Source organism: Hyperolius riggenbachi, chromosome 3 (assembly GCF_040937935.1).
Source record: "Hyperolius riggenbachi isolate aHypRig1 chromosome 3, aHypRig1.pri, whole genome shotgun sequence".
Classification (NCBI taxonomy): Eukaryota; Metazoa; Chordata; class Amphibia; order Anura; family Hyperoliidae; genus Hyperolius; species Hyperolius riggenbachi.
The window spans coordinates 371,960,008-371,979,590 of record NC_090648.1 but is presented as its reverse complement, the minus strand read 5'-3'; positions in this window follow the sequence as shown (position 1 = coordinate 371,979,590).

Sequence of the window (19,583 nt, the reverse complement as noted above, 5' to 3'; positions counted from 1 at the left end):
GGCTATCTAAATAGGGCAACGTGGAGCACATCTGGCTTTCTGAAAAGGTAAGGGGGCACAAATGGCTATATTAATAACATTTGACTCCACCCATGGCTATGACCACATTCTGAAATGTGACCACACCCATTATGTTGGTGGGGGGGGGGCACAAACTGTCTTTTTCCCCGGGCGCTGAAAACCCTAGCTACGCCTCTGCTGTGTGGGAGTACACGTTGAATACAGCGCAGGAGATTTAGGCACAGCCAGCATCACCATAGGCCGTAATAGGAATTACGGCTATGGCAGCGCACAGTGTGTAACTTCAATGACACCAGAAGACGGAGCTGAAGTTACTTTTAAAACACTGTAATTCATCCGCCAGCAATAGCAATTTGTTCAGTACCTTTAACTGAGAATCTGTTATGGAGGGCAAGTCTGCCATTCATTCTACTGTGTGAAACTTTCGATGGTACTTTCTCAGTACCATGGTGACCACAGGTAATGGCCGGGGAAACGGGGTTCGATTCCGGTCCGGAGTGGGAGCCTTAGAAAGGGCTACCACCACACATACAAGGAAGGACCCATTGTGCTGTATAAGTAATGTACCTGCCCTGACCGTGCTTTGCTGACCAGGCATCTGTGGTCACATGGACCCTTGACCCAACGCTGTGTGCCAGAGATGACACCACTTGCCTTTATTGAGAATCTGTTATGGACGGCAAGTCTGCCATTCATTCAACTGTGTGACTGATAAACAAGTTTCCATATTACTTTCTCAGTACCATGGTGACCACGGGTAATGGCCGGGGAATCAGGGTTCGATTCCGGTCCAGAGTGGGAGTCTGAGAAACGACTACCACCACACATCCAAGGAAGGCAGAAGGCACGCTGTGGGCAAAGGAGCAGGAATGGCTACCACCACACATCCAAGGAAGGCAGCAGGCATGTCATGCAAGTCCCGACTCAGGGAGGTAGTGACGAAAAATAACAATACAGGAGGACTTTTGAGGCCCTGCTGTATATGAGACGAATCAACTTTAAATCCTTTAACGAGAATATGTTATGCATGGCAAGTCTGTCATTCATTCAACTGTGTAACTGATAAACAAGTTTCCATATTACTTTCTCAGTACCATGGTGACCACGGGTAATGGCCGGGGAATCAGGGTTCGATTCCGGTCCGGAGTGGAATCCTGAGAAACGGCTGCCACCACACATCCAAGGAAGGCAGCAGGCATGGCATGCAAGTCCTGACTCAGGGAGGTAGTGATGAAAAATAAAAATACAGGAGGACTTTTGAGGCCCTGCTGTATATGAGATGAATCAATTTTAAATCCTTTAACGAGAATCTGTTATGGAGGGCAAGTCTGCCATCCATTCAAGTGAAAGGTATGCACTGCCAGGTATAATACAATGTGCAGTCATAGATGCAGTGAAAGGTATACAGCGACTGCAAACAGCTGTTTGTGTAGTGACGGCCATGCTGGACTGGTGCGCACCATGACGAGAGTGCAGGTGATGGCGGCTTTGTAGCCCATATGGTCCCCGGGCTGAGGTAGCTCAATGACAGAACAGTGACTGTCCAGCTGATCGAATTGGTCTGTCCACAATGAAGCAACGACCTTATTATCTTGTGGGTGCCCCCCACAAGACACTCATATAGCCGTCGGTCATTGCTTCATTGTGATACGCAAGCCCCTTCACCGCGGCAAGGTAATGATCGTGAAAGGGAATGGGCACATGTACATGCCTTTTGTTTTGTTGTTGCAGCTGCACTGCAGCCAGAAAAATTAGGCACGCATGTACACGCACCAGAAAAATTAGTATAGCGGCCGCTGCTAGCAGTGGCCTTAAAAATTCAGGAATCCGCCTGGAGTCCTGGACCCTGTTAGTGGTGGCAGAGAAGGCACTCAAGCGGCCTGCAGGCAGAGATGCTGTATGGGGACCGACTTACTTATGGGGCAGGCAGTCACACGGCGTGCAGGCAGAGATGCTGTGTGTGGGGACTGACTTAGTCTTTGGGCAGGCAGTAGCCCTCCGGGATTCATGCCTCATTCATTTTGATAAAGGTGAGGTACTGAACACTTTTGTGACCTAGGCGACTTCTCAGAAGTTGGATGGCAAATTGTGACAGCTCTGGCCACAGGTCAAGCCTGCGCAACCCAGTAGTCCAGGGGTTCATCGCTGCTCACAGTGTCTACATCCACACTTAAGGCCAGGTAGTCGGCTAACTGCCAGTCGAGGCGTTGGTGGAGGGTGGATCCGGAAGGGCTAAGGCGAGACGTTGGACTAAAGAATGTCCGCATGTCCGACATCACCATGAGATCGCTAGAGCGTCCTGTCCTTGCCTGCGTGGACATGGGAGGAGGAGGATTACTGGCAGTGGCACCTTTATTCCGTTGTGCTGTGACATCACCCTTAAACGCACTGTAAAGCATAGTTGCCAGCTTGTTCTGCAAGTGCTGCATCCTTTCTGCCTTCTGGTGATTTGGAAACATCTCCACCACTTTGTGTCTATACCGAGGGTCTAGTAGTGTGGCCACCCAGTACAGTATATTTTTTTATACGGGGGTCCCTCAACAGGCTGGACAGCTAGAAAGACGCCATCTGCACAAATTGGATGCAGACGTACTCTCCTCTTGATTTTCCTCAGTGATGTCAGGTAAGTTCTCCTCCTCCCCCCAGCCAAGAACAATACCACGGGAAAGTTGAACAGCAAAATCCCCTGCTGCGGTTGTTCTTCTGCCTCCTCCTTCTCAAAAAAAAAAAACCTTCCTCATCATCTGACTCCTCTTCCCCACACAACTCTTCCTCCTCCCCCTCTGTGCTGCCACATCTGCTTCTGCTGAGAATTGATCCCACAACTCTTCCTCCTGGTCCTGTTCCTGTCCACGCTCCTCCACAGCTTGATCCACCACTCTACACACTGGACGCTCCAGGAAGAAAGCATATGGGATCAAGTCGCTGATGGCGCCTTCATTGCGACTCACCAGGTTTGTCACCTCCTCAAATGGTATGCACTGTCTTGACTAATACAATGTGCAGTTACACAGGTGCAGTGAAAGGTATGAGCCTGCAGGCATTTTGCATGAGTGTCCAGTACTTCGGCCATAACATCCCCATCTCCCCAGAGCATGTCCTTTGACTGTAGTTGTAGAGATACTGTTTGATGGCTTTCCTCCCGTTGTAGCAGGCGGTTGAACATCAGGAGCATTGAATTCCAGCGAGTCGGGCTATCGCAAATCAAGCATCTCACCGGCAATTTGATTCTCCGCTGAATATCGGCAAAGCGTGCCATAATATGGCCGTGTAAGACCACCTGAAATGCCCACACACCTTCCTGGACTGCTTCAAGACGTCCTGTAAGCCTGGGTACTTAGACACAAATCTCTAAATTATTAGATTCAGCACATGTGTCATGCAGGGTACATGTGTCAACCTTCTCAAATTCAAAGCCGAAATGAGATTGCTGCCATTGTCACACACCACGTTGCCGATCTCCAGTTGGTGCGGGGTCAGTTACTGATCCACCTGTTTGTTCAGAGCAGCCAGGAGAGCTGCTCCAGTGTGACTCTCCATTTTGAGGCAAGACATGTCTAAGATGGCATGACACCATCGTACCTGGCATGCAGCAGCTGGGGCTGTGTAGCTGAAGAGGAGATCGCAGCACCAGTAGAGTTGAACTGTCACTCAGCCAAGGAGGAGGAGAAAGATGACTGTGAAGAGGATGTAGCAGGAGGAGAGGAGGTGGCAGCAGGCCTGCCTGCAAGCCGTGGAGGTGTCACAACTAGGTCCACTGCACAGCCACGTACTCCCTGCTTGCCAGCAGTTACCAGGTTGACCCAATGGGCTGTTTAAGTAATGTACCTTCCCTGACCATGTTTGGCAGACCAGGCATCCGTGATCAGATGATCCAACGTGACCAATTGATCCAATGCTTTGTGCCAGAGATGACAACACTTGCCTTTCAACTTCATGGTAAAGTTTGGGTATCAAATTTTTTGAGAAACAATTGCGGCCTGGTATCTTCCACTGTGGTGTCCCAATGGCCACAAATTTTCAGAAGGCCTCAGAGTCCACCAGCTGGTATGGTAACAGCTGGCGAGCTAACAGTTCCACAAAGCCAGCTGTCAAACACCGGGAAAGGGGGTGACTGGCAGACATTGGCTTCTTCCGCTCAAATATTTTCCTCACAGACTCCTGGCTGCTGCTGTGGGCAGAGGAGCAGGAACCGCTCAAGGTGAGAGGTGGAGTGGAGGAGGGTGGCTGTGATTGTGAAGGTGCAAGAGAGAAAGCGGCTGAAGATGATGCACCTGATGTAGGAAGAGGAGAAGGAGGGTGGCTTTGCTTTTGTGTTGCTTTTCCTCAGGTGGTCTTCCCATCGCAGTTTGTGCCTTTTCTCCATGTGCCTTCGTAAGGCAGTTGTCCCTACGCGGCGGTTGGCCTTTCCAAGGCTCAATTTTTGGTGGCAGAGACAACAGATGGCATTGCTCTGATCTGAGGCAGACACATCAAAAAAAATTCCACACAGCTGAACCCCCCTGGGGTGATGGCACTATGGTGGCATCAGCAGCTGACGTTGAAGGGCATGTTGGCTGGCTGTCCATAGGTAGCGATACATGGCGCCGGCCACTGCCTCCAGCTGATGACAAGCTCCCCCTGCTTCTTTCAGCAACTCTTCTCCTCCTACTCCTCTCTGACTCCCCATCTGAACTGTCCCCTTGGTCATCTTGTCTATTAGGATCCCACGTGGCATCCATGGCAGTATCATCATCATCATCATCATCATTTTTTTTGAAAATTCTTTTTATTGAAATTTTCAGTTTAAACAAAAATAATAACACAAACAAAACACCCTGTCCTCCATCACACACAGGTGAGGAGACAGGAACCACAAGAAAGAATGCAGACTGTTACCACACGTCTTATGTATTGCATACAAGCAAACCGGCTGTTTAGGAGCAGAGGTAGTGCATTACATATTCGGAAGTCAAATACATACATTTACACAGGTTAAGCAAAATTTACCAGAGACAGTATATTTTAAATACATAAACCCATTCGTTAGTTAGGAGCTATGTCTATATCAATGCCGAGGACCTTCCGCATGTCTTAGTTGTCATTAATAAGCTAAAGTAAATCTCAGAGAACTGTTCTCAGTGCACCCTATGCAGTATCTTTATTGGAGATCCAAATTCCCCATATCTTTTTAAACTTAGCTGAGCATCCCCTTGCTATGTAAGCTGCCTTGTATAGGTGAAGAGAGTTGTTTATCAGTTTTTTCCAATATAGGCAGGTTGGAGGAACTGGTTGTTTCCATTGTAGCACTATCGCTTTTCTGTAATAAAATAACAGTAAACCTATCAATTGCCTTTGGGGTCTGGGGGAAGCAATTATATGCACGTTACCGAGGAGACAGATCTTAGGTTCTGGTGTAATGTGTGTCTTAGTAACAGAGCTTATGAAAGTACATATTTCTCTCCAGGTGTCGGCAATCAGAGGACAGTCCCAGAAGACATGGGAAAAATCAGCTCCAGTAGCACCACATCTCCAGCATGCGCTTGAAGCTTCCCTGCCAAACTTGCTCATTTTATAGGGGGTTAGATACGCCTGATGGATAATTTTAAATTGGATTAACTTGTCTCTGGCGGAAATCAGGTATTCAAAGGGCTTAATTAAAGTATCTTCCCAGTCCTCATCATCCAGGTCAGGTATCAGTGCGGACCAGGGCTGTTTAAAGACCGTGACGTGGGGTTCAGTGATTAACACTATACTTTGGTATATTGCTGAGAGTGCTTTAGTAAGGTTTTCATTTGTAATAATATCTTCGATAGCAGTAGAGCTGATCACGACTGGCTCGTGCCCAAATTGTGCCCCAAAAGCATGTCTCAGTTGTAAATATCTAAAAAAATAGGAGTTTGGCAGGGAAAAGGTGGCCTTAAGAGCATCGAACTCTGTCAGTTTTCTGTTTGAGATGATGTGTTCCAGTTTAGTTATCCCTTTCCTGATCCATACAATTGGGTCAGGGATCTTATAAAATTGAGAAAGGGAGGGATTGTTCCAGAGTGGAACCCCTGGAGAGAAGGAGTTTTGCGATGAAGAGAACCAAGATTGGACCAGATTCCATGCTCTCAGAACCACCTTCATGTTTGTAGTTAAGGGGTACGGTGCTCTTACACCTCTATACAGTATTTGGGCAAGTGCCTCGTAGAACCCCAGGATGGCCGCATCTAGTATTGTGGAAGCATTTGATTTGTCTTGAACAAGCCACCAATGAGCCGTAACCAGCTGACTAGCTATAAAGTATTTATATAGGTCCGGGAAAGCAAGCCCCCCCTCTGTCCACGGTCTCTGGAGCTTTCTAAGACTAAGTTTTGGAGTTTTATTGTACCAGATGAAACTCGACAAAAGGGAGTTTAGTTGCCTAAAGAAGCCTCTATGTAGCCAGGTTGGACAATTCCGGAGAAGATAAAGATATTTAGGGAGAAGCTTCATTTTAATAAGATTTATTCTTCCAATTAGGGAGAGAGGGAGAGCCTGCCACCCCTGAATCCTCTTTTTAGTATACAGGATTATAGGAAGTAAGTTGTCTGAAAAGTAATCCGCAGCATTATTGGAAACCACTATCCCCAGATATTTTGTTCTGGATACGACTTCCAGTTGGGGCTGTATTACTGGAGCGAAGTTTAGTGGAAGAAACTTAGACTTGCCCCAGTTTACATTTAGACCAGTAAATGGTGAGAACTGATTAAATAGCTCCAGGACTCCTTTAAGTGAGTCGGTGGGGTTTTCCAGGTAAATGACCATGTCGTCGGCATACAGGGACACCCTCTCATCCAGCCCCCCCACCCGAAAACCACAAATATCCGGCCGCTGCCGAACAGCAGCAGCAATAGGTTCCATGGCCAGCGCGAAAAGGGCCGGGGAGAGAGGGCATCCCTGTCTAGTGCCACGTTTCAGTTGAATGTCCTGTGACAAATCTGTACCAATTTTGATATTAGTGCGAGGGTGATTATAAATAGTTTTAAGCCAAGATATCAGCCGGGAGCCCATCCCAAATTTAGAAAGAACAGCCCAAAGGTATTCCCATTCCACTGAGTCGAAGGCCTTTTGTATGTCTAAAAACGCCAGAGCCCGAGGAGAGGTAATGCCCTCCGAAGCCTGAATGTGGGTATATATGCGCCTCAAATTGATGTCAGTGGTCTTGTGGGGCATAAACCCGGTCTGATCTGGATCTACTATATTGGCAATGTATTTGTTAATACGGGTGGTTATTATTTTAGTTAGAATCTTTAGGTCATTGTTGAGCAGGGAGATTGGTCTATATGAGCCACAGTCTAGCGGGTCCTTGTCTTGTTTCAATAGGAGAATAACATGAGCTTGTGAGAAGGTCTCAGGTAGTTCTCCATTAATTAAACAGTTGTTGTAAGTCCTTTTTAAGTGTGGAGCGAGGATACGCATGTATCTTTTATAAAATTCAATGGGGATTCCGTCAGGACCGGGAGTTTTTTGAGGGGGGAAGGACAAAATTGAGTCCAAAATTTCCTCCTCCGAGATCTCCGCATCCAAGGCACTGGAGATTTCTTCTTCTAGCATTGGGAGCTTAATGTTTGCCAAAAGTGCGGATAAGTCGGATGGGGAACCCTCGAAGTGGGAGGAATATAATTCTTCATAGAAGTCATGAAATCTGCAAAGGATGTCTTTAGGGGAGGAAAGGATTTCTCCTGACGCAGATTTGATTTCGGGGATGTTGGAGTGTTTCTGGGGGTCCCGTGCAATGTTAGCTAATAATTTGCCATTTTTGTCCCCCTTCTCAAAGGTGGCCTGTTGCCATTCTATAAAAGATGTTTTGGTGAGGTCGGTCATGTGTATATTGAGTGCACGTTTACTATGCATCATCTCAGCATATGTAGAGTCCGAAGGGGCATCCGCAAATTTTTGTGTGGCATTTTATTCTGAGTTCGTCAAAACAGTCAAATCTTTGCTAAATTCCTTCCTGCAGGCACTAATCTGATTTATGTATTCCCCCCTAATTGTTGCCTTGAAAGCGTCCCATACATTCTGAGTGGAGGCTGTATCGGTATTGATATCCCAGTACTGGTTTATGGTAGTTGTGATTTTCTCTGCAATCTTATCATCATTAATCCATTTCGGATTCAGTCTCCATAGTGTTTTATTGTTTGGAACTGGCATTGTGCACGTAATTTCAAGCGGGGCGTGGTCAGAAAGACCACTGGGGAGATATGTAGCTGCTGTCACGGAGGCTAGTAGGTCAGTATTGCCAAAGGCTAGGTCTATCCGTGAGGCAGATTTGTGTGTAGCAGAGAAATGTGAGAATGCAGTTTTTTGGGAGTTTTTCCACCTCCATACCTCCGTAAGGGAGAGGGAGTCAGCCCAGCTAGTTAAGTCGGTGTTTGCGCTACGTGCTCTGTTGGTAGAGTCTAGTTTTGAGGAGATAATGTCATTAAAATCACCTATGATAAGAAGTTTAGCTGGTAAGTATTTTTGCAGTTTAAGAGTTATTTCTTCTAAAAAGGATTTTTGCAGGGGTGGAGGCGCATATATACCCACAATACAGTAGACTGTGCCACAAATCGACAAATGGAGTATAACATACCTGCCATCGGTGTCCGGAAACGCCGAGAGAAATTTGTAAGTAAGGGATTTATTGAGGAGGATCGTGACTCCTCTGGCAAAAGTAGAATATGTGGAATGGAATGCTCGGTGTACCCAAGGCTTGACTAGGGATTTAGCTAAGGTACCATCCATATGTGTCTCTTGGAGTATCAGTATGTGGGGCTTGTTTTTGGAAATGTATTGAAACATTAAAGACCTCTTGAATGGGGATCTTAGACCTCTAATATTCCAAGAGAGTATTTTTAGGGGGGTCTCCATCCTTGAAATGGGGTATTGATAACATTACTGACTTCTTTCCTCCATACGGAGTGGGGAGCAATAACAATCAGGAGGCGCAATTTGCTTGAACTAAGGATAGACTGTGACGTGTGAATAGGTTGAAGTGAGGAGTCTGCATACAACATTCCTGTGGCAAACAAACAAACAAAACAGAGAAACCCTGCTGAGGTACTAACTTAGAACTCTACCTACAGCTTATACCCAAGAACCCAACAAAAACAGGTATTCTGGATCAGTTCCCAGGACCCAGAATAAAAGTAGAAATAGTTTTCTACCTGGGGGGTGGCGGTGAAGCAGGTACATAGGAGTCCGCCGCCTAGCCACCTATGATTAAGTGAGCACACGCTCACAACACCGTGGCAAGGAGAGGGAAAGTCCATACACCAGGGGAATCTGGGCACAAATCAAATCTCCCACATGGGCTCTATATATTGCAGAAGGGCTGAGACTGCACGTGCAGGTATTGATTAGATTACATATAGACAGGCATAGGCAATCCGTAAAGGATAACGAGCAATGTGTAGATATGGGACCGAGGAAAGGAAGGACATAGCTCCTTTGTCTTGTTTGAGAGGAATAGGAGAGTATGGGCACACTCCTTAAGAACATAGCAGGTTTTAGCTTGCAGCCACTATTTATTCCATACATTAATATCCCACTTCTCCCAAAAACTACGGACCCAGGGCGTTCCAGTTAACATCCAGCTAACGTGGAGGACTGTACACAATCTGAGTATTATCGCGGCCTCAGGGATACTAGACTCATGGAGCTGAATTGTGATGTATGCATAGCATATATATAGCGTAAGGTTCCAATGTGAAACATCTTAAAAGATTAATAGGGTGTTCAGGAGGACAGTGAGCACCAACCCATCCGCCAGCGTATATTGTTTGTTAAAGTATCGCAGGAGTATAGTGGCTGGTATGCAGGGTAGTATCAAAGTCGTATCTGTACTGTATATAACAGATTCCCGATACAGAGAAATAGCTTAGAAGATTTGTTCACAGCCCGAGTGGCTGCATGTAGAACGTGGCTGATTATTGGTCAACACTGCCCCCCTGTGGCCGGAATATGTAATTGGCTTGTAATCACGGGCCGTGTGACTACATCAGCGCATAGCTTTTTATTCTCCTCTTGTCCCAATTTGACATTGCCTCAGACTACCCGCCTGTCCCCATGTTTCAAGAGTTATAATGAAGAGTTAAATTCTAATCCTGAACCCAATCCCAGCCCAGCAGAGTCCCAAGCAAGCATGTTATTACCCCTGTCCTCTCCCCCGAACCTCACCAACACAACATATGAGCATGAAAACAGTGAAACAGATTCTTAACCGTTGCTTTACATTTCAAAGAGCATTTTGCCTGATACCCAGGTCCACCAACTAACGGCATCTAAATAAATTTGATTGTATGTACTCTATGTACTCTTATTTACTGCCTGCACAACTCTCCACAGCGCACAAGAGGCAACATGCACATGTAATCTTTAAAAATTGAAACATAGAGAATGCGCATGAACATAACATATTGAACAGTTGTGAGCGGTAACCCTCCGTCAGTCCGTACGTACTTTTTCAAATTCCATCAAAGCTAGCACAGTGAAGATAGATGCAAGTTCCTCCATAGTATGTGCTAGATCCACTCAGTGATTGACAGGAAGGGTAGTGGGGTAGTACAGCGGCATGTTTTCCTACACCCATATGCCAGGGAGCTAAAGTGATAACTTGCCCGAACAGTACTTTCTTAATAATAGACAGCCGGGACTCAGTCTTTGTTGTGTAAATCTTAGTTAGATAGCAAACTACTGTCTCGGAGGGTCCGTTAGATCCGCTAGCAGTATGAAGTTCAGCACATAAAGGGAGGAGTCTTAACTTCCCGGGCTTGAGGGGTATGAAGAAGGGCGGGTAAATGTACAAAAGAGCGCCCTGATAGTCTTTCAAAAGTAACAGCCTCCATTTTAAAAGCAAAAGTCTATGCATTAATAAAGAAAAGTAATATTTGCTAATAGACTGAGAAATACGCTAACGGACTGTCCCAGGTGTAAATACCAGTGTGTTCACCTACCGGGCCGATTTTATACGAGCAGTACTTTGAAGAAGGATCACATACCGTCATTCTGGTGAACCAAACAGTTATAGTGTTGTATCAGGCAAAAAGGTACAGGTGAAAGGTGTTACTGTGCTGGGAGAGCTTCAATCCACTTTAGAGCTTCAGCAGGGGTCTCGAAGAAGAGAGTTTTCTCCCCGTCTTGTACCCGGAGCTTCGCTGGGAACAGCATGGCATATTGTATTTGTCTGTCACGTAGCTTGCTCTTCACAGACTGGAAGGATTGCCTTTGTCTCTGGGTTTCCAGGGTATAGTCCGGAAAAATCATTAGCTTAGTGTTTTGGTAGCGTAGCTCCCCCGCCTCGCGTGCAGCAGAGAGAATAGCGTCTCTGTCTTTAAAGTTCATCAATTTAAAGATTACTGGCCGTGGGAGCGCTCCAGGAGGATTCTTTTTGGTGGCCAAGCGGTGAGCCCTTTCAATAACGAAAAAGGGAGAGAAGGTGGAATCTGGCAGGAGCTGTTTGAGCAGGTTTTCTAAAAAAGCTACCATATCTGAGCCTTCTGCTTTCTCTGGGATACCCAGGACACGCAAGTTGTTTCTTCTATTTCTATTTTCGGCGTCCACAGCCCTGTTTTCCAGCTGGGAGAGACGCTGTTGAATAGCTGGAATAGCAATCCGGTGGGTTTGAACAGTATCTTCCAAATCGGAGGTGCGTTGCTCCAATTCCATGGTTCTCCCTCTAATTTTGCTTAAATCGCTTCTCAGCAGCCCTAGATTCACTTCCATGTTCTCAATTTTTTGAGTGAGGGTCGATTGGCACATTTTTATAGCTTCCAGCAACTCTGCAGAGCTAGGCATCGGAAAAACCTCTGCCACGTGTTCAGCCGGGGACTCTCCGTCATTAGTCTGCTTGCCCCTCTTAGCTGGTTTCTGCTGGGCAGGGGTGCTGGTAATATCTTCAGGGGCCTCGGTAGGCTCCTCTTTGTCTTTGTTTCTAGAGGTTTTCGGTGGCATGTCCGGGTAGGGCTGGTACCTCCTGGGGGATTTTGGAGGTCTGGCAGGCCCGCTGGTACAGTCCCAGCACTGCGGGGTAGACGCTCGGGCAGGTTCCGCTGTCCCCGCACTCTCAGCTGGCGGCTCGGCCCAAGAATCCAGTGTGGGAGAGGATGGTAGCGATGAAGCACAGGGTGGTTGCAGTTGCAGCAGTGCTAAGTATGCGTAGAAAAGAAAGTAAAGGGTGGCCAGGCAGCGGAGCTCCAAGAAACACGTCCTGCTATAGCGCCATCTTGGCCACGCCCCCCTCATCATCATCATAATCATCCTCGCCAGCTTTGCTTGCCTCAGACACCTCCAAAACTGCACCAACAACAGGTACTTCATCATCCTCCTCCTCACATCTTACGTCCATAGTGTCGCCTAACTCAGACATATGAGGGGGTGTAACTTGCTTAGTGCCTTCATCTTGTTGTAACAATAATGGCTGTGAATCAGTAAATTCCCCACCAAATAACTCCTGCAAAGTGTCAAATGCAGTGGATGTGGTGCTTGTAGTAGCGCTGGTGGCTGTGGAAGAGGAGGTGTTCTGTGTTAACCACTTGCCGACCGCCTACTTCATATTGGCGGCGGCAAAGTGGCAGCCCCAGGACCACGTAACGCAGATTGGCGTCAGGTCCTGGGGCACTCTCTGGCCGGGGATCGCGCGCTGGGATGCGCGCGCATCCGCCGGCAATAGGCTCCGCCCACCCGCGGCGTCAACCCGCCGGCCAATCGGAAGCGCCGGCGGGTTGTTAACCCGACGATCGCCGGATAGGAAGCGTATAATACGCTTTGTAATGTTTACAAAGTGTATTATACAGGCTGCCTCCTGCCCTGGTGGTCCCAGTGTCCGAGGGACCACCAGGGCAGGCTGCAGCCACCCTAGTCTGCACCCAAACACACTGATCTGCCCCCCCCCTGCCCCCTGATCGCCCACAGTACCCCTCAGACCCCCCCTGCCCACCCCCCAGACCACCGTTTGCACACAATCACCCCCCTAATCACCCATCAATCACTCCCTGTCACTATCTGTCAACGCTATTTTTTTTTTTGTCCCTAAACTGCCCCCTGCTCCCTCCTGATCACCCCCCACCCCTCAGATTCTCCCCAGACCCCCCCAGACCCTCCCCCCCCTGTGTACTGTATGCATCTATCCCCCCTGATCACCTGTCAATCACCTGTCAATCACCTGTCAATCACCCGTCAATCACCCCCTGTCACTGCCACCCATCAATCAGCCCCTAACCTGCCCCTTGCGGGCAATCTGATCACCCACCCACACCAATAGATCGCCCGCAGATCCGACATCAGATCACCTCCCAAATCCATTGTTTACATCTATTCTCTCCTCTAAACACCCACTAATTAACCATCAATCACCCATCAATCACCCCCTATCACCACCTGTCACTTTTACCCATCAGATTAGACCCTTGCGGGCACCCAATAACCCCCCACACGCTCAGATTGCCCTCAAACCCCCCCTTATCGATTCACCAGTGCATTATTTACATCCGTTCTTCCCTGTAATAACCCACTGATCACCTGTCAATCACCCCCTGTCACTGCCACCCATCAATCAGCCCCTAACCTGCCCCTTGCGGGCAATCTGATCACCCACCCACACCAATAGATCGCCCGCAGATCCGACATCAGATCACCTCCCAAATCCATTGTTTACATCTATTCTCTCCTCTAAACACCCACTAATTACCCATCAATCACCCATCAATCACCCCCTATCACCACCTGTCACTGTTACCCATCAGATTAGACCCTTGCGGGCACCCAATCACCCGCCCACACGCTCAGATTGCCCTCAGACCCCCGCCTTATCAATTCGCCAGTGCAATATTTACATCTGTTATTCCCTGTAATAACCCACTGATCACCTGTCAATCACCCATCAATCACCCCCTGTCATTGCCACCCATCAATCACCCCCTGTCACTGCCACCCATCAATCAGCCCCTAACCTGCCCCTTGCGGGCAATCTGATCACCCACCCACACCAATAGATCGCCCGCAGATCCGACATCAGATCACCTCCCAAGTGCAGTGTTTACATCTCTTCTCTCCTCTAAACACCCACTAATTAACCATCAATCACCCATCAATCACCCCCTATCACCACCTGTCACTTTTACCCATCAGATTAGACCCTTGCGGGCACCCAATAACCCCCCACACGCTCAGATTGCCCTCAAACCCCCCCTTATCGATTCGCCAGTGCATTATTTACATCCGTTCTTCCCTGTAATAACCCACTGATCACCTGTCAATCACCCCCTGTCACTGCCACCCATCAATCACCCCCTGTCACTGCCACCCATCAATCAGCCCCTAACCTGCCCCTTGCGGGCAATCTGATCACCCACCCACACCAATAGATCGCCCGCAGATCCGACATCAGATCACCTCCCAAATCCATTGTTTACATCTATTCTCTCCTCTAAACACCCACTAATTACCCATCAATCACCCATCAATCACCCCCTATCACCACCTGTCACTGTTACCCATCAGATTAGACCCTTGCGGGCACCCAATCACCCGCCCACACGCTCAGATTGCCCTCAGACCCCCGCCTTATCAATTCGCCAGTGCAATATTTACATCTGTTATTCCCTGTAATAACCCACTGATCACCTGTCAATCACCCATCAATCACCCCCTGTCATTGCCACCCATCAATCACCCCCTGTCACTGCCACCCATCAATCAGCCCCTAACCTGCCCCTTGCGGGCAATCTGATCACCCACCCACACCAATAGATCGCCCGCAGATCCGACATCAGATCACCTCCCAAGTGCAGTGTTTACATCTCTTCTCTCCTCTAAACACCCACTAATTACCCATCAATCACCCCCTATCACCACCTGTCACTGTTACCCATCAGATTAGACCCTAATCGGCCCTTTGCGGGCACCCAATCACCCGCCCACACGCTCAGATTGCCCTCAGACCCCCGCCTTATCAATTCGCCAGTGCAATATTTACATCTGTTATTCCCTGTAATAACCCACTGATCACCTGTCAATCACCCATCAATCACCCCCTGTCACTGCCACCCATCAATCACCCCCTGTCACTGCCACCCATCAATCAGCCCCTAACCCGCCCCTTGCGGGCAATCTGATCACCCACCCACACCAATAGATCGCCCGCAGATCCGACATCAGATCACCTCCCAAGTGCAGTGTTTACATCTCTTCTCTCCTCTAAACACCCACTAATTACCCATCAATCACCCCCTATAACCACCTGTCACTGTTACCCATCAGATTAGACCCTAATCTGCCCCTTGCGGGCACCCAATCACCCGCCCACACCTCAGAACGCCCTCAGACCCCAGCCCTGATCACCTCGCTAGTGCATTGCTTGCATCTATTTCCCCCCTCTAATCACACCTTGAGACACCCATAAATCACCTCCTGTCACCCCCTAGCACACCTACCCATCAGATCAGGCCCTAATTTGCCCCGTGTGGGCTCCTGATCACTCGACCAAACCCTCAGATCCCCCTCAGACCCCCTTCCGATCACCTCCCCAGTGCATTGATTGCATCTATTTTCCCCTCTAACCGCCCCCTGAGACACCCATCAATCACCTCCTGTCACCCCCCTAGCACTCCTATCCATCAGATCAGGCCCAATACATCCTGTCATCTAAGAGGCCACCCTGCTTATGACCGTTTCCACAAAATTTGCCCCCTCATAGACCACCTGTCATCAAAATTTGCAGATGCTTATACCCCTGAACAGTCATTTTGAGAAATTTGGTTTCCAGACTACTCACAGTTTTGGGCCCGTAAAATGCCAGGGCAGTATAGGAACCCCACAAGTGACCCCATTTTAGAAAGAAGACACCACAAGGTATTCTGTTAGGTGTATGATGAGTTCATAGAAGATTTTATTTTTTGTCAAAAGTTAGCGGAAATAGGATTTTTATTGTTTTTTTCACAAAGTGTCATTTTTCACTAACTTGTGACAAAGAATAAAATCTTCTATGAACTCACCATACCCCTAACAGAATACCTTGGGGTGTCTTCTTTCTAAAATGGGGTCACTTGTGGGGTTCCTATACTGCCCTGGCATTTTAGGGGCCCTAAACCGTGAGGAGTAGTCTAGAATCCAAATGCCTCAAAATCACCTGTGAATAGGACGTTAGGCCCCTTAGCGCACCTAGGTTGCAAAAAAGTGCCACACATGTGGTATCGCCGTACTCAGAAGAAGTAGTATAATGTGTTTTGGGGTGTATTTTTATACATACCCATGCTGGGTGGGAGAAATCTCTCTGTAAATGGACAATTGTGTGTAAAACAAATCAAAAAATTGTCATTTACAGAGATATTTCTCCCACCTAGCATCTGTATGTGTAAAAATACACCCCAAAACACATTATACTACTTCTCCTGAGTACGGCGGTACCACATGTGTGTCACTTTTTTGCACCCTAAGTGCGCTAAGGGGCCCAAAGTCCAATGAGTACCTTTAGGATTTCACAGGTCATTTTGCGACATTTGGTTTCAAGACTACTCCTCACGGTTTAGGGCCCCTAAAATGCCAGGGCAGTATAGGAACCCCACAAATGACCCCATTTTAGAAAGAAGACACCCCAAGGTATTCCGTTAGGAGTATGGTGAGTTCATAGAAGATTTTATTTTTGTCACAAGTTAGCGGAAAATGACACTTTGTGAAAAAAAACAATTAAAATCAATTTCCGCTAACTTGTGACAAAAAAAAAAAAATCTTCTATGAACTCACCATACTCCTAATGGAATACCTTGGGGTGTCTTCTTTCTAAAATGGGGTAATTTGTGGGATTCCTATACTGTCCTGGCATTTTAGGGGCCCTAAACCGTGAGGAGCAGTCTTGAAACGAAATTTCTCAAAATGACCTGTGAAATCCTAAAGGTACTCATTGGACTTTGGGCCCCTTAGCGCAGTTAGGGTGCAAAAAAGTGCCACACATGTGGTATCGCCGTACTCAGGAGAAGTAGTATAATGTGTTTTGGGGTGTATTTTTCCACATACCCATGCTGAATGGGAGAAATATCTCTATAAATTGACAATTGTGTGTAAAAAAAATAAAAAAATTGTCATTTACGGAGATATTTCTCCCACCCAGCATGGGTATGTGTAAAAATACACCCCAAAACACATTATACTACTTCTCCTGAGTACGGCAATACCACATGTGTGGCACTTTTTTGCAGCCTAACTGCGCTAAGGGGCCCAAAGTCCAATGAGCATCTTTAGGCTTTACAGGGGTGCTTACAATTAGGCACCCCCCAAAATGCCAGGACAGTGAACACACGCCACAAATGACCCCATTTTGGAAAGTAGACACTTCAAGGTATTCAGAGAGGAGCATAGTGAGTCCGTGGCAGATTTCATCTTTTTTTGTCGCAAGTTAAAAGAAATGGAAACTTTTTTTTTTTTTTTTCTGTCACAAAGTGTCATTTTCCGCTAACTTGTGACAAAAAATAAAATCTTCAATGAACTCACCATGCCTCTCACTGAATACTTTGGGATGTCTTCTTTCCAAAATGGGGTCATTTGGGGGGTATTTGTACTATCCTGGAATTTTAGCCCCTCATGAAACCTGACAGGTGCGCAGAAAAGTCAGAGATGCTTGAAAATGGGAAAATTCACTTTTTGCACCATAGTTTGTAAACGCTATAACTTTTACCCAATCCAATAAATATACACTGAATGGTTTTTTTTTTATCAAAGACATGTAGCAGAATAACTTTCGCGCTCAAATGTATAGGAAATTTTACTTTATTTGAAAAATGTCAGCACAGAAAGTTAAAAAAGTCATTTTTTTGACAAAATTCATGTCTTTTTTGATGAATATAATAAAAAGTAAAACTCGCAGCAGCAATCAAATAGCACCAAAAGAAAGCTGTATTAGTGACAAGAAAAGGAGGTAAAATTCATTTAGGTGGTAGGTTGTATGACTGAGCAATAAACCGTGAAAGCTGCAGTGGTCCGAATGGAAAAAAAGGCTCTGGTCCTTAAGGGGTTTTATGACTGCAGTCCTTAAATGGTTAAATAGTCAACCACATCCTGACAATCTTGGTAGTTGATGGGACGTGCCTTCTTCTGAGCACTATACTTTGGGCCAGGGCCGCACAAAATCACATCAGCATGACCTCAAACAGACCTGCTGGGTGGCCTTCCTCTGGGTCTGCCTCTGCCTGTTATTTTGTCCATATCGGGGGGGGGGGGGGGGGGGGGGGGTGAAGTGAAAGGTATGCACTGTCTTGACTAATACAATGTGCAGTCACACAGGTGCAGTGAAAGGTATGCAGTGACTGGTATTACAATACAATGTGCAGCTGTCACACAGGTGCAGTTAACAGGTATGCACGGACTGGTATATTACACAGCGTGCAGTCACACAAGTACTGTGAACAATTATGCAATGACTAGTATTACAAATGTGCAGCTGTCACACACACAGGTACCGTGAACAGGTGCAGTGACTGGTGGTATATAACACTGTGTGCGCTCACGTAGGTAAGTAGGTGCACTGAACAGGTGGGTATGCAGTGATTGGTATTACAAATGTGCAGCTGTCACACACAGGTACCATGAATAGGTGCAGTGACTGGTGGTATATAACACTGCATGCGCTCACGTAGGTAGGTAGGTGCACTGAACAGTTGGGTATGCAGTGATTGGTATTACAAATGTGCAGCTATCACACACATGGGTACCATGAACAAGTGCAGTGACTGACTGGTATATAACACTGCGTGTGCTCACGTAGCTAGGTAGGTGCACTGTACACGTGGGTATGCAGTCATCGGTATTACAAATGTGCAGCAGTCACACACACAGGTACCGTAAACAGGTACCTGTGCAAATGTGCAGCTGTCACACACACAGGTAGTCACTGAATGTGCTGGGCTTGGCAGTGGCACAGTAGGAATTACCAAGGGGCCAAGGTCCAGCAGCTGTGACTGACTGACAGGGCTGTATATGCAACACAAGTATCTGTGGGACACACACACAAAAAAATAGATCACAAGAACAACATTAGCTCTCAAAAGAGCTGTTGAGGATGAGGAGTGCTTTTTAGCAATAAGTATCAGCAAGAAGGAGCAACCTAACAAACCTAACACAAGAGCCCAACTACGCTTTACCTATGTCAGCAGGTTCTCCACCTTCTCTAATTACTGCGGCCACACGAGTGAGTGAAAAGGCTGACGCTGCCTGCGTTTTATAAGGTAGGGGGGGCTACAGGAGGGAGTGTAGCCTGGTTGGCTACCCTGTGTCTGCTGACTGTGATGTAGAGGGTCAAAGTTGACCCTAATGATATAGTAAAGGGGGCGGGTCGAACTCACATATAGTTCGAGGTTCACCGTGAACGCGAACCACTGAAGTTTGCGCGAATAAGTTTGCGATCGAACCGTTCGGGCCATCTCTGTTGGTAAGGTGATAATTCATGGAACGATTGGATGTTCAACACACTTTTTGTGATAATGTCAGAAGCATGTTCGCTCACCTCTGTGATCTAGTGTGTGTAAAAGCCTTTAGTCTGCTAGCACACAATAACAATCCCCACACTCCAGTAAACAGCAATCAATGTA